This window comes from Mustela erminea, chromosome 10, assembly GCF_009829155.1.
Source record: "Mustela erminea isolate mMusErm1 chromosome 10, mMusErm1.Pri, whole genome shotgun sequence".
In the NCBI taxonomy this organism is placed as follows: Eukaryota; Metazoa; Chordata; class Mammalia; order Carnivora; family Mustelidae; genus Mustela; species Mustela erminea.
In genome coordinates, this window is record NC_045623.1 from 42896490 (window position 1) to 42912448 (window position 15959).

The 15959-nt window shown below is 36.8% G+C and overlaps 1 long non-coding RNA gene across 2 annotated transcripts; it reads right to left on the reverse strand.

The window, feature by feature from the left end:
- Nucleotides 1–2199: 2199 nt before the first annotated feature.
- LOC116567991 lies at nucleotides 2200–14240 on the reverse strand. 2 transcript variants are annotated; one of them, XR_004276462.1, is made up of 4 exons: nucleotides 14101–14240; nucleotides 7414–7615; nucleotides 3894–4035; nucleotides 2200–2606 (listed from the first exon to the last, which is right to left on the reverse strand). It is a non-coding gene; the product is annotated as an uncharacterized LOC116567991 (long non-coding RNA). The 2 variants fall into 2 exon arrangements; XR_004276461.1 differs by having other exon boundaries at nucleotides 3894–4122.
- Between the last annotated feature and the right edge of the window lie 1719 nt (nucleotides 14241–15959).

A 15959-nucleotide genomic window follows, 5' to 3' on the forward strand; every position in this document is an offset into this window, starting at 1 on the left:
CAGTCTTCATTGACCCCTAACCATGAGAGCAGATCTTTTATCCCTTATTTAAAAAAGGTCTATCTTGTATAAACATTGAATTAGATTTCCATTTCATGACAGCGCAATGAAGTAAATGCCTTAAAGCAACATACATCTAACTCATAGTTTCTGTGGGATGGTGACTTTGGGCATGGTTTAGCTGGATCTTCTCTAAGGCTACAGTCAAGATTTTGGACAAAGATTGTCATCTAGAGACTTGACTGGAAAGGGTCTGTTTTGAGGTTCACTTAGATTTACTAACAAGATGCATTTCTTTGCAGGTGCAGGACTCATGATAGCTTGCTTCCTCATAGCTAGTTAGGTAAAGAGAGATACTCCAGAGCTGTATGCTGGCAAAATGGGAGTCTTTTATAACATAACACAATCAGAGGAATAACATCATATTCCCTTTGCTATATTCTATTAGTCAGCAGTCACAGGTCCTACAGTCACTCAGTGAGGGGATTAAAAAAGATATGATTTTCAGAAGGTAGAAATCATGGAGGGACTTTAAAGCCTATCTGCTACACGTATGCATTTGGTTTTCCATCATTAAATAAAATTCACACACACACAAAATCTTAAGGGAATTAATTTTTTTCTATTATTTATTTGAGAGAGAGCAAGAGAGAGAACATGAACAGAAGAGCAGAGACCGAGGGAGATGGAGAAGCAGATACCCCACTGAGCAGGGAGATTGACATGGGACTTGATCCCAGGACCCTGGGATTATGACCTAAACCGGAGGCAGATACTTAACCAAATGAGCCACCCAGGCACCCCAGGCAATTTTAAAATTTAATAATTCCAGATATATAAATTACTACAAGTACATAAATCCTACAAACACAATATTTAATTATTTCTTGTACAAATATTCAATTTTTTGAAGATTTGGAATTTTTAATTTTTTTTTCAGTCAGCGTTCTCTGTCTTCAATCAGATCCCCTCTCTACTCTCTCATTCTCTCTCTCTCCACACACACATTATTTCACAAGAACTGTCTCTAAATTACAACGCACATGTGTATTTCAAATAGTTTTAAATTGGCCATTTGTACAGAATATCATCAAGTGACCACAGAAGCAAAAGAAATTCTACTCTTTTTTTTTTTTAAGATTTTATTTGCTAGGCACCTGAGTGGCTCAGTTGGTTGAGCAACTGCCTTCAGCTCAGGTCATGATCTTGGAGTCCCAGGATCGAGTCCCGCATCGGGCTCCCAGTTCCATGGGGAGTCCGCTTCTCCCTCTGACCTTCTCCTCACTCATGCTCTCTCTCACTCTCTCTCTTAATAAATAAATAAAATATTAAAAAAAAAAAAGATTTCATTTGTTTGCCAGAGAGAAAGCACAAGCAGGGGAAGTAGCAGAGAGAGGGAGAGAAAGAAGCAGGTTCCCCACTGAGCAGGGAGCTTGATGCAGGACTTGATCCCAGAATTCTGGGATCATGACTTGAGCCAAAGGCAGACACTTAACTAACTGAGCCACCCAGGGATCCCAGCAATTCTAGTTTTAAAGAAAGGTATTTTATCAAGATTTATAGGGGATTTTAAGATACCATACACTGAAAGATAATTTTGAATTTCAGAGTTATAAGAACATTCAAGAAATATGGTGCTTGGGTTCTGTGAAATACAGTAATATCTGCAAATGTTGTATGAGGTAACATTAGATTTTATTATCCACACAAAAAAAGAAAGCAGATTTTTAAGTTAAGTAAGTTATTCAATATCATACAATGCTTAAACGACAGAGGAAGAATTTAAACCCCAATCTAACCACAAACTATATGTCTTTACAACATGCAAATTGGACTCATGGCATGTTATATAATTTGTGTTATACAAAATCATTTTCTGTACCACAGAAAAAGTGCTGAACAAAACGAGACACAGATCAGAATAATCTTGCTTAAGTTCAACAATGATATGACTAAAAGGAGCTTGCTTTACGAAGGGGACCATGACCATTTTCTAAGTACATGCCCAAATGATCAAAGATTATCTTGTAAAACCCCTCTCTGTCCCCCAGGTACACATCCCAGGTAAGTAGGCATTACCCTCAAGAACTTTCAAAACCACAGTTTCCCTGTGTGTTCATAATTAATGAAATCATAAACTCTGTTTCAGTTCTAATAGGATAAAATCAGACTACTTTGAAAACTAGACCTTACTTGACCCTGCAAACAATGCTTTCTCGATTTGTGTTTGCAGTAAGTCTTTCCCAGGTGTAAAAGTGGAAGGATGTATCTCTTACTCAAACTTGTTGAATCCCACACCCAAGGAGGTAAGACTAAACAATGCTTATGTTTTTTTTTTTTTTCCCATTCTTCTCTGGACCTATCCTAGCTCCCTCCATCTGATGATTTTCTTGCCTATCTGCATCCTCTTCATTATGGCTTTGTCCTTGCTGTGAGGCTGCTTTCAATGCTGTCCCAAGAAGCAATGTGACATTTATCCTTCTGGCTCCACTGAAGGGTTCCGAAAGCATCCCAGTTCTTTCACCAATGAGCACAATTCATAAAGTTGTAGCCTCATAGGATAGAAGTTTTATCCATTACTTTATAGTCAAAATCTCCTGAAGGAACTATCTGGAAAAAGCAAGAGAAGTAAGGTCGTAATTATTCTCTTAAACCTAGGGTTGAAGTGGAGCCCATTCTGTTCTGTACCAGCTATAATAATGGTGCCCCATAGCTTAAGAAGAATGACCTGCATTCTTCAGAGTAGTCAGGACTTTTGCATAGGGAGCATTGCTCCACCAATATTCATCTTACTGATGAACTTCGTACCATTATAACTCCATCTCACTTTCTCTGCTCCAGGAAGGTAGACACATAATTTCCCCAATGGAAATATGATGGTAAAGGAGATCTCATTTGACAGCTATATTTGTTAAATTCTATGCTATCAACACTCATAATCTACTCTTTAACAGTATGCTTTTATCTGGGAAAATAAAATTGTCTTCAAGAGAAAATAAATATGGTAACAATCATCACACTCAAGTATTGCCAGTTACAGTAGTCTTAAGTGGATACATGGTATCAATAGGTTCATTTGTTTTGAGATATACATATGTATTTGGTAAATGTGTATATATTCTATACTTCCCCAAGCCCGGAAATTGCATTTTAACAATAAATTACTATGTGAAAATTTATCTACACCGTGTGGTTTAATTTGGAACCAGTGTGTACTTGAGTATATTCAGAATATTCAGTGTTAAGTGTCATTGGGTTTAGCAATCAGCATGTTTCAAAGGTGCATGGTTACTGCTAGTTTTGAACAGCCATGCTCCAGAATCACTACAGTGTTTATACATAATAGCTAGGATTTAATCTAAAAATGGTGTTGATGTAGTAAAAACAGTCCTATTTAAAATGAGGATCTTGTCCTACAGTATATTTAGGTCAAAGTTGAATGAACAGCATGAATTATATTATTTATTTTGTAAACTAGCTGCAGGCTTTTATTAGTTTCTAAATAATTTACATCTACATTTCATATTTAAGCAACATTGCTGAGATATTTTCTTCTTGTGACTAAGAGCCAGGTAGCAGGATGTTCATTAATGTTTGTTTATTTTTTTTTAATAAACAAAGGTGTGCTGAAATAGTTCAAACAATATTTTGCTGAATGCTATTAGGAATTTTAAACAACTAATTACTTCCAGTATGCAAATTCAGTGAAACCTAATTAAATAAATATCGGATCTATGGATCAACCCATTAAGCAAATGTTCCTGCTTTATATCAGTCTTGCACATCCTGTGCTTATGGGGAAAACCGTTTAAACAAACAAGTGATAAAAGAATAACTGTAAAATAAGTAACTCCCTTGAGTACTAAGTAATGAAACAGAACAATTTTGACCACCTTGAAAGTGCACTTAACACTTTTCTTCAACTCTTGGAAGGAGAAGTTCATTCTTAAGTAGATGAATTCCAAGTAAGTGTACGGCATGTTTATGGGATTGGAGTATATTTAATTTATTGCTTTATGAAGCCAGTTAGATATACTATAACAAAAGAAATGGTCATTCAAATGCCATAAGAAAAAAATGTTGCATACTTGTGAAGATTTCCTCCAAATACAGAAATTCAAACTGAGAAAGACATAAAATTTAAAAGTATTTATGGTAATTATATAATCTTACCGCAGCTACTAAAGATATCTTAACTAGCTAGATTCCATTGATCTACTGTAAAGCTTTGTCAACTAAAGCTTTTTTTTTCTTCTTAAATTGATTCTCCATTTTGTCTTCTCATTTTCTCAACAGTGCACAGCAGGAATCACTGTCTACAGACAGAAAACAGGATCTAGCTGTAGGCATACATATAAAACAAAGAGGCCCCGATTAAAGAAAAAAACACAAACTGCTGTTACTATTTGATCTTAAAATTATTGATCTTGTCAATCAGTAGCAGACAGAGTCTCATTTAAATATGTAATAACTGTTACTGTTACAGTTGCATTGCTGACCATTTTTAAAGTCCAAGAAATATACAAAATAATGTGATATAATGTTAATATCACTTTGATTGCCTATAGTATATCAGTACACATTTTATTCCACAAATAGAAAATCAATCAAGAATCCTTGGGATTTAGAAAATTCAGGCATCTGTCTAGAGCTTAACCCCATGTAGTTCAAGAGAGGGAAGGCCCAACGTGTCAATCTTGTCTACATTATTTTTCTCTAGATAAAAGGGAAAACATTAGGAATGAAGAAAACAGAAGAAAGAAGACAAAGGTGTTGGGCTGAGCTGTAAAAAGAATTTGGTTTGTGACAATGCCTAATATTCGTTAAATTGAAGAAGGGGAAACACAATGGGCATCTGCCTAGAAGCACACAGCTTTCGTTTTGAAGTGTGTAACTGCCAGATTCTAAGCAAGAATGTTGATTTGCACCACTTCTTGCTTCCTCCCACCCCCAGGCCAGCTCTGGACAATTTCTAGTGTGTCTCTAACGGTGCAACTTTTCGTTTTGACATATATCCATCCATACCACCCAGTTCATCAAAAAAGTGACACTGTACTTGTGTTTTGCTCTGCCAGTCTTCCCTTCATTCAGCACAACAGATCTTCGCCATTTCTTTCCTAATAGGGTGGGCAGCACCTTTGAACTTACTCTCACTTAAAATACAAAGTGGTTCTCACTGAGTAAGTAGAGGAATATATATGCTCACCACATAAAGGCAGAACAACTATGAGGTCCTGAGTCGATGCCCTTCCACACTTTCTGTCCCAGCTTGGATCTGCAGTCCTGAGCCTGATTAACCTCAGGACATGTGCGGTAATTGCAACTAACATTACATCAGCTCTCTTTGAATTTTCATCAAAAAGAACCAAATTACTTATTCCAGGAGTTCCTATCATTCTCTTTGAATTCCTTAATCCCCAAATAGATTTCTTATATAAATCTCTTCTTTAATTCCAGTGAAGGTAACGCCAATCAGATGAGTGTTGAAGTAGATAGATTTGGAAATCACCAATACCTTATAAGGGCATGTTTAATTCTATATTTTTAGCTGTTGAAATCATGAACAATTGTTTGTGATTTACCATAGAAAATATCACCCTTCCTCTTTTGTGTCTGAGAAAGAAACTGAGCCTTAGGAAAACTGTGATTTAAACAAGGAAGTTATAGGGCGCCTGGGTGGCTCAGTGGGTTAAGCTGCTGCCTTCGGCTCAGGTCATGATCTCAGGGTCCTGGGATCGAGTCCCGCATCGGGCTCTCTGCTCAGCAGGGAGCCTGTTTCCTCCTCTCTCTCTGCCTGCCTCTCTGCCTACTTGTGATCTCTCTCTGTCAAATAAATAAATAAAATCTTAAAAAAAAATTAAACAAGGAAGTTATATAGCAGCAAAGCAGAAAATCCGATATCTTTTTACTTCTACTCAGGGATTATTTCCACGAAACCAGAATGCCTTCCCATCTGTAGCATAACTATGAGTAACAATAATATGCTTTAATTTTAATAACAGTAAAATTTATGTGATCCAGAGAAAACAAAAAAAAGCACTTTTAAAGTGCTCTAAAGTAAAGGAACAGATTTCTAAAATGTCATTGAAAAAAATGGTATACACACACACACACAGAAAAGTGGTACATGTGAGGAGTCCTATATCCATGGCCTAGAGATACCAGGAATATTAGCATTAGTATATTCAAGATATGCAACCTGAGAAAGACATAAGCACCCAGGAAGGAGACTGGAATATTCAGAAGAAAGTAAATCAATCAAGATAGAAAGTGATGGCAAGAAAATCATTGAAGAAGGAGCTATGTATATCGGAGCAGACTGGAGCAAAACAATAACAAGAAAAGAAAGAGGATATAAAAATAAAGAACACCGTATTATATAAGTGAAGGACTTTCTGGGTTGAAATGGTAAGAACAACTCAATATACCAAATACCATTTAACATGTGTTGTTATTAACACTGCCACTCTATAATGTTAACATCAAATGAAAGGGATATATATTTTAATATTTTCTTATACTGAGAGAATTTAAAAATTAGAGCCAAAAAAATTACCACAGATCATAAATAGATATTTCTCTTTCTGGAATCTTGAGGAAAATGGAAGCCAGGAGACGAGACATACCACCAAGGACAAAATTGAAAGAGTGGCAAGAACCTAAGAAATCAGCATGGAGAAGGCGGAACCACACGGCGAGTTGAGCCTTTTGGAAAGCACACTAAAGACAATTTAAATATAATTTCTAAGAAATACTGAGCAAGGAATATGCCTGCTTCCTGGGACAGATGGTGTAATATTAGCAGATGACATTGGAAGGACTAAACTCCTATTTTGCTTCTGTTTTCTCAATCAGGAAAAAAATGATCTTCAAACTCGAAATGGTAGGACAAACAAGGAAATCGAATCCTGAGATAAGTAAGGAGATAGTAAGAGAGCACTTAACTACTTAAATGAGTTCACATTACCAGGTCCAGATTGATTACATCCCCAAGGACTGAAATAACTTGTACTTGGACTCTGACTCATCTCACGAACGAGCCAGCTCCTGTCTATCTTTGCTGCCACTCTCCAGCCCACGCATCTCTCTGCTGGATCATCTTAATAGCCTTCCGTCCAGTCTCCCTGGCCCCAGATTCTCTTCATTGAGATCAGTCCTCCACACCAACTCTAGAGTGAATTTTCCAAAAAAAAAAAAAAAAAAAAACCATGTTCTTGTCTTTGAACTTTCCAAAAAAAAAAAAAAAAAAAAGTTCTTCTCTTACCTAGAAATCCTCCTGTGTCTTTCCAGTCTCTAAAGGATATATATACTTAATATACTAATTGTGGGCCTCCCGATTGTAGCCCCAGCTCACCATACCGTATAGCCCATGCCCTGGCCAAATGAGACTCTTTTTCAGTTGTTCATGCTCACATTTGCTTCCTCATCTTGGAACATGCTGTCCCTCTGCCTATATCTTCTCTTGCTTCATTAACCACTTGGATTCTTCAAGACCCAGGTTAATGGTGACTTCTCGTTGCAGTTTACTTTAGGGTTCAAGATAGAATGCATTCTGTTCCTTTTCTGTCTTCCTGGTAAGGTAGCTTGTTTCACAAAGTGGTTGGATAAGATTTATCTGTAATGAAATCCTGCAAGCTAAATATTCCATAAATGTTGAGAAAATCACAAGACACAAGGCATCGTTAAGACCTTTGATTCCTAAAATTATACTTAATATATTTTTTTAAAGTAACACATTATCTTTGTAAAGATTCAAATACTACATTGGCTGTAAGGTTGTATGCTCATTGTCCTTTTGTCCCTTCTCCTTAACATGTTTCCATCCCTATTAGTGGAGGTAATTGTGTGTGTGTGTGTGTGTGTGTGTGTGTGCATGTGTGTGTGTATGTGTGTGTAAGTCAACACATCAACAAGCATATATGTGCTTCACCTTTGTACATTAACATTCCTTAGCTATGAAAGCACCAGGTTTTATTATTATCTGGTAAAGGAAAGAGCAAGGGGGAGAAGCTCATTACTTACATACTGTAAGCTTTTTCAGTTGGGTCTGATTAGGAGTAAGGAGTAAGAATGCTCTTAGGAGTTAGAATGCTACAGGAGAATGCTACGAGAACCTAAGTTCTCTTGAAACTGCCACTAATAACAACATGTCTCTTTGGTTAGGGTGATTCCAGTGTTTAAAGGATCTTCAAAAATGCTTTTCACTAACCTAAACACCACAAAATATGTAACTCCATATATAAAGACTCTAAAACTATTAATTTTTGCAAGATGGATTCCCAGAAATGGGATTACTGAGTCAAAACATTATATATTAACATTATATATTAAACTTTCATACTTGGGAAGAACCAGAACTGATTTATCATGATAGTAATAGACATCTTTGATTAATATGTGGATATCCACTTAGAAAAAATCTCAGATTTGTACTTCAGTCTCATATTATTTCCCATTGTCTCAATTCTTGTATTAAAAATGTATAAAGAGTACTTTACAAATAGACAATAAAAAGGAGTGGGGATGAAACTATTCTCATGTAGAATAGCAATATGAAAATATCTTGACAAGTTTGAATGATGAAACAAAAAACAACAAAAAAATAGAAATCAATGAAAGTATGCATGGGATTCAAAAATCCTTTCACAAACCGATCAGTGGAAAATGCTTAGGAATTTCAGCTGACTAAATTTCTGTCCAGTCATCAATGTGTAAACTTTTTAGAATATATTGTTATCAATGTCTAGACCATAAATGGTACAGATTTTATTATTATTTGAGAAACAAACTTCATCTGGATACCAACTCTCATTCTCCTACCACATTTTAGGATGGGCATTTGCAATCAGAAATATGCCAAAGAATGATGACTGATAAGAGGAAGGATCTAAAAAATATAAAAAATAAATGGGGACATTCCCCTTGGGTAGAGAAAATAATAATAATTCAGAGGTATTTGAATATTTGAAAGTCTGTCTTTAAGGAGAAAATTGATGTAGTCTGTGAAGCTCTGGATTAATGGACAGAAATTACAGAGAGACTGATGTTAATTCAATATATGGAAGATGTTGAGCATTTAGAGAAGTCTCCTGAAGTAGGAAAAAAACAAGATATTTTGTGAAGTTGTTGCTTAGAGTTGCAATAGCAAGACTACAAGTCCCCACAGAGGATTTTGTAGTTACAGCTCCTATGTTGAGAATTACTTTTATTAAAAGTGGATGACTTCCCTCCGCCCCCTAGTATTTTGGAAGTATTCATTGAGCAGCTGAATTAGGCGCTGGGTTCCAGGACAGAAAATAGATAAGGTAGCAGGCAGCCTCTGAAGATGCACAGGGTGTGAGGTAGGAAAGTGTTCAGAATAACTGATCTAAGCCACAGCTCTATATGTCTGGTTTAAAGAAAACAGTCTATCAGGTGGCGCCTGGGTGGCTCAGGTCATGATCCCAGAGTCCTGGGATCGAGTCCCCTGTTGGGTTCCTTATTCAGTGGGGAGTCTGCTTCTCCTTCTGCCCCCCGCCCCTGCTCACGCTAACTCACTCTCAAATAAATAAATGTTTTTTTTTTTTTAAAGAGAAAAAAAAAGTATATCAAAGCAAACCATATTTAAGGATTCCTTTGCTACTTAACAGCAAAATATTTTAGACAATTTGAAAATTATCATTCAATATGCCTGTACACTTTCATTTAATGAGATGGCATCATCCTGTGTTCCCAGTTACTTTTTCACTTAACAGGAGCCCATGATATAATACATAGGAACCTTAATAACTCCACCAAAGGGGATGACTTTTAATAGCCCTTTTCATCAGAGATTTTTATAAAATGGAAAACAATCATCCCGATAGCTGATATTTATGGAGTGCTTACGATATATCTGTCAGGTATCCTTTAAACCTATCAAATGAAATATTTTGTGGAGTCCTAAAAACAATCCCCTGTGGTAGGTAAGATTATTATCATCCCAAGGGCTTAGAAATATCACATACTCTGGCCCTAGTTTTGCAACCAGTAAGTGGCTTCCTGACTCTGTGTCACTGCTTTTAAGCATCCCCAACGAGTGAAAAACACATTTTGTCTGTGATGAGTCACATTTAACAGGTTCAAATGAGTGAATGCTAGTGATTACATTTTATCCTTTAATAAGCCCCAGTGCTATTTTTGCTCTACTGTGTTTATTAAATGTCTGCACTGTATCAGGTGTTCTAAGAATAACAGCTGCAGGTGCTCCTGTGTTAGAGACCCTAGTCGTTTCTGTGACCCTCAGAGCCTGGCCCTGGAAAGTGCACCTCCCACGTTAATTAAGTTCTTTCTGAGTGTGACTTGCACATTGTAGAAGTTCAGCACATTTTCAAGAATGAGTAGCATGCTCAGTCGTTCTTTGAAGTACTTGCGATGAAGGCAACAATGGTTTGAAATTGTTTTTTGCTGATCCTAAGCTCTGGGTCTTGGGGCTAGGTCTTAACCTACTTAGGCATAATTTCCCCCACCTGTGGGATGGAAATAATAATAGTAACAACATTTGGGATTATAATGTGACTTAAATAACACAGGGTGATTGTGAGGATGACATAAGGGAACCCATAGAAAGTTCTTCACACAGTAACTGACACATGGTAAACGCTAGATAAATGTTAGCTATTATTGTGATGACGGAGATGATGACATCTGTCAGTATAATGCTCTTGTACTTCAGATTCACAGGAAACAGAATGCATGTGAGCACACATGCACATTGCAGATCTTGATAATAATAAACATTATTGTGCATATGTCTCTACCAAGCAGTTAACGGAAGTTCCATATTGCAATACTTTCAACAACGTCCTATCACTAAAAAGTATAGTTCTCAGGACTGAACAAAGTTCCATAAATCATTAGAAATTCTCATCCCCACTGAGTCTCTCTGTGACACTCTAGCAGCTCAGCAGTCATTCACAGCCTCAGCAGCTTGAAGGTCAGGGATTCGGTGTCTCCAGGTGCCAAGGTCACTTCAGCATTTAACCTCTAGTCCAGGCGATTTAAGACTACGCAGATTTGTTCTCTCCTCTGAGACAAGACCCAGCAGGGTCTTATCAGGTGGTTATCCCCAGGGAACAGAAAGTTACTCCAGGACAAGCTAACCAACCACATCAAATAAGGGCAGACAAGGGACAGGCCCCTCTGTCCCATGTGTGAATGCGCTGGGAGTTATGAAAAGGCCTTGAGAATGCTATGATAAATAAAGGGAAAGTAATACAAAGCCGGGTAGTGGGGATAGTTTAGGGGACAGATGGGCCACTGTGGTGGGTTGTCAGAATCTTGAGCGGTTTCTCCAACCTTATGGCCAGAGCAGTAAGGAGTTTCAGGAAAAAGAAAGTGGCTTTGGGAAGGTCATCTTCTCAGACAGATATTTATGATTTCAAGGATTACATTTTTGGTGCTTTTGTTACCCATTTACATACAGCAAAGTGATAAAACTAAAAGCCTAAAACTCATTCCCTTACATAAACTCCTCAGGCGTTTAAGAAAAACAGGAACAGATTAAGATTTAAGATTCTTTCATACTTTTTCTACACGTCTGTTTCAATTTGTTTATTGTAGTTTGAGTGACTTTCATAATAAACTATTTTTATGGACTCATACAGGGATTAGGGTGATTTAAACCCTCGGCTTCATTTTAACTATTCTTTTTAATCTATGAAGTAATTAAAAGCAAACCCACAAAGTTGCAATGTAACAAAAAATGAAACATCCCTTCCTTTACATCTGAAATAACTTCTCTAAGTTTTGCTTTGAGGAGAAATGTTAGAAGTACCTGAATATATGGATATGTTTGTTTTCCTCTGATTTTTTATTTTTTCCCCTCAAGGACTTGTACAAAGGGAAAACGTCTAAAATATCCCAGGCACTCTTACCTTTCATAAACTCAAAAGTTAAATGACTGACTCGCCTATACCGATACTGCTAAATAGAGATATATTTATTATGAAGATTAAAATGTTCAGAAGTTATCAGATATAAGTGAGATGTTTGGAAAATGGAGAGCTAGAGAACATACTGTAGATTTTGTGGGTTGCAGTTGATTATTTAACTCCTAATAGAGAGGATCTTTGGACCGTTAGTAACCCCAAAACACAACTAAATAGATGCAACTTTTCAGTCATATTCTGCATATGTGTTTGTTTTGGTCTTTTTAGTTTGTTTGTTTTTTGCTTGTTTGTCCTTAGGACAGGAGGGGCCACAGAGGGGAGACAGAAAATCTTAAGCAGGCTCACGCCCCGTATACAGCCTGAAGGGCGTCATCTCAACACCCTGAGATCATGACCTGAGCATAAATACTCAGACACTTAACTGACCGAGCCACCCAGGCCCCCCGCATGTACATTGTTTAAATTCTGATACTTTGCACATGTCCTTACTGGCCATCTTTCATTCCAACACCGATGAGATGGAAGTGGCAGTCACCACATGCATCAGTTCAGAGAAATGCATGTATGTCTCTAGCACAAGCTCCATTTTGGTTCCCACAAACATTTACTGCACTTCCATCTGCTGTGCGTTGGTTCCTTTTCTATCTAATTTGCAGGAGAGGAAATGACTGACGTATTTCTTACTTTAGGGACAGAGATTATGTCCTACAAGGGGGGATTTGACAAGTATACAAATGGCTTTACATAATGTGGTACCAAAGGGAAGTACAACTAGGAACGAACCTACAAAATCAGCCAGTCAAAGCCACCTCACTTCATAGAAGAGGGAATGAAGTCAAGATTTGCTTAAGGTCACACTGCGTATTTGAACATACCCAGGGCTGGAAGTCAGGTCTCTTAACATCAAGTCAAGGGCTCCTTTCAATTTAAATGGCACTGACACTTCTGGGGAACTGAACTGACTTTAATTGTTCTTAGGTTTTGGCATGTTCAACTTTAATGAAGGAGAATGAAAGTATATCAAAAATCTTTCTGGGCACTATAAAATACATGGGATGAATTAAAATTTTGGCTAAGCCAAGTAAATATCATTTTACAACTTTCTAAACCCATTATTCATGTATCTGATACATTTTACAAAGTGGTTGTAAAATTCAGAATTGTCAGTGGAACAAAGCAACAAATCTCCATAGATAGATCATGACAAAAGCACTATTTTTGTTATCTACAGATATCTGAAATTTAATTTGAGTTCCGGAGAATAGTGTTGCCAATCTTTTTAAAATTGTGTGGACCTTCACACGATGATAGTTTTACTCTCAGTGAATGTTGACTGGTACAAACATGAAATATCAAAAGGCTTTATGTATTATTTTGCAACTTTAAATTGTGAGGCACAAGAGACATCTATAGACACTTAAAAAATTAAAGGTAATGGGTATGTGTATATTCTGCTCTATACATTACTTCAAAATGTTATCTTACATGAAGATGATATTAAGCCCAATCATTTATTCATTCTTCCTTCACGAATTTAAGGAAGACCAATCTTAATGCAGACATGAAACACAAATATTAATAAGGCCTGTTTTTAGAGTTATTTTCCTACCACTCAATTAGCAATGTCTGTCTTTGCATATTCTTTCAAACGGTCTTATGATCAGTAGAATAGGAAGTGTTTGTGGGATTTGCTGTGGAACAAAGCATGGAGTGAAAACACAGCTTCCTTAGCAGGATACTATCACGAACAATAGTGAGTACTTTCCCTGTACATTTCACAGAAGGCGGTGTATATAGGAAGTATATACAGTATATACAGGTATATATATGTAAGTATATGTAAGTATATACAGGTATACACACACACACACTAGTATAAGTATACAGAGGAAGTATATTGGAAGTATCCCAAGAGTGTGAGAGACTGTGAATAAACATGAAGTACAATGTCTGCTCATTACTGACCTCTACTGGGCTTAATAGATCCTGCAAATGATTTAAAATAGGTAGGTGGGTAGCTCTGCAGGAAAAGGACAGAAGCTGAAATGTCTGCATAATGCTAATTGGCACTTATCTTTAAGTCCGATCATCCAGACAAGGAGGTCTCTTTAAAGACAAGAGCTTTAAACTCTACCATGTGTAAGGCTTACTTGGCAATGCTTTTTTTTAGATTGGCATGGAGCACATTTACCCGTTACAAAACTCTAGAAACATCTGTTGACATGAAGTGTTCATTTGCTTTTGATTTCCAAGTCCTTCCAGTAGATCTACTTGCATTCTGAAGCTAGCTACATTTTGAAGAAATAAGCAGGCTCATAGGCATTCCATAGTTTCTTGTTCAGTGATTTCCTTTTCTTGCTGGAACTTTGGTTTCCTGGCAACCATAGCAAACAATAGAAACACGGATGAGGCCCGTCCATCCAACGTGGAAGCTCACGGTTTTTTTTTTTTTTGTTTTTTTTTTTTTATTCAGTTTTTCCTATGATAACTGGGGTATAGATTTACATAAAATTTACACAAGCAGTGCAGCAATTGTCTGTTTGCTTTGCCTTTTAATCAGATCATTTCTGATAGGTTGTCTAAACAAGGATGTTAGTGTCCTCTTTCTAAAATAAGTACAGCTGAAGAACAGCTCACTGATTCTAAATCATGCCCTCCACAGCCGCAATTGGACTTGGATATCCAGGAAGATTTTTATGGACTGTAACAGATTATGGCTGCCCTCTAGTGACTAGATGTTCCTGCTGTTTGAGTTTAGGTTTGAATAAGGTGTGTTTAAAACACGTGTCCTTATTCCTATTCAATCAGTCAGGCACCAGAAATCTTTATCGAAAGAATACAGTACATATGTTGTTAATTATGCTGAATATTGACGGTATTCTATGAAATGCAGGTATCTATGAAACACAGATATACTTTGCTCAATCTGACCACTTTTGCCAACATAGATTTCTTGAAAAAAGTCAACTGTTTTCAAGCTGAACACTTATCAGTTAAATAATTCTATATTATTTCAATAATTGCAGAACAAAGGTTAGACTTCTTAATGTGGGAAGGCTCATTATCCCCCAGCACCGCTAACTGTTAAGTCTTCCTCTTGTCTCCCTAACCTTTCTCCATCTTGCTCTCCCTGGCAAAGAGAAGATATTTTGTTCATTTGACAAGCAATTTGTATTTCCAAGCAGCTTCAGAGAAATTGCTTTTTTTCTAATTGCTAAAATGTCTGGAGTTGTATTTAGATGATCACACATGCTTGGGTGCATCAAGCCACATTTAAAATTCAACCAGCAAGGCTATAACTGCCCCAATCAATAGTAGTGAAGCATAGTAATCCAGACCACAACTGGAAAGTTGGCTTTCTTATTTCATATCAGCTACAAGGTACAGCTTGGCAATGTTTGCTTTGATTAATTTCAAATTAAAGAAAAACAAAACAAAAAGGGCAAAGAAAAGAAACACTGCACTTTGGCCTCTTGCTGATAGAGCTGAATCAAAATAAATCTCATCGCCAAGCAGACCAGAGAAAAATCACCTCTTTGAAGGTTGACAGAAAAGCAAATCATTTTTCATTCACCACCTCATTTTTTCCCCTATCCCCAAACCAGGAGACATTTTCTGCAATGGATAGGTGTTTCTTTTTTCTATAAAAAGTAAGTTTTCACTGCAAGTGTGAAAACCTAAAAATCAGCTAACCATAGAGGGAAAAATTCTTACTGGCCTCTATGAAATGATGAATTTCCCTTGTTTAAAATACAGTGCAGCATTTGACCTTGGATCACATTCTGACATATATAAACATTCAGGATAGAAATGCACTAGGAAAAATTGATGCATCTCTATTGCTATAGTATCTAATGAAAAATATTGATATTAAAAAGAGGTTGACTAGATAATCTACTCTGACTTTCCACATGGTCAATCATCTAAATGGTCTATAGGATAGTCTAAAACTAATAGAATAAATTCAATCAAGGAGCCAAGTCTGACTTGGCTTTATGTTTCCAAACCCTTATGAGAAGACGATTTATTTCTTATGTGTCCTCATTCCCT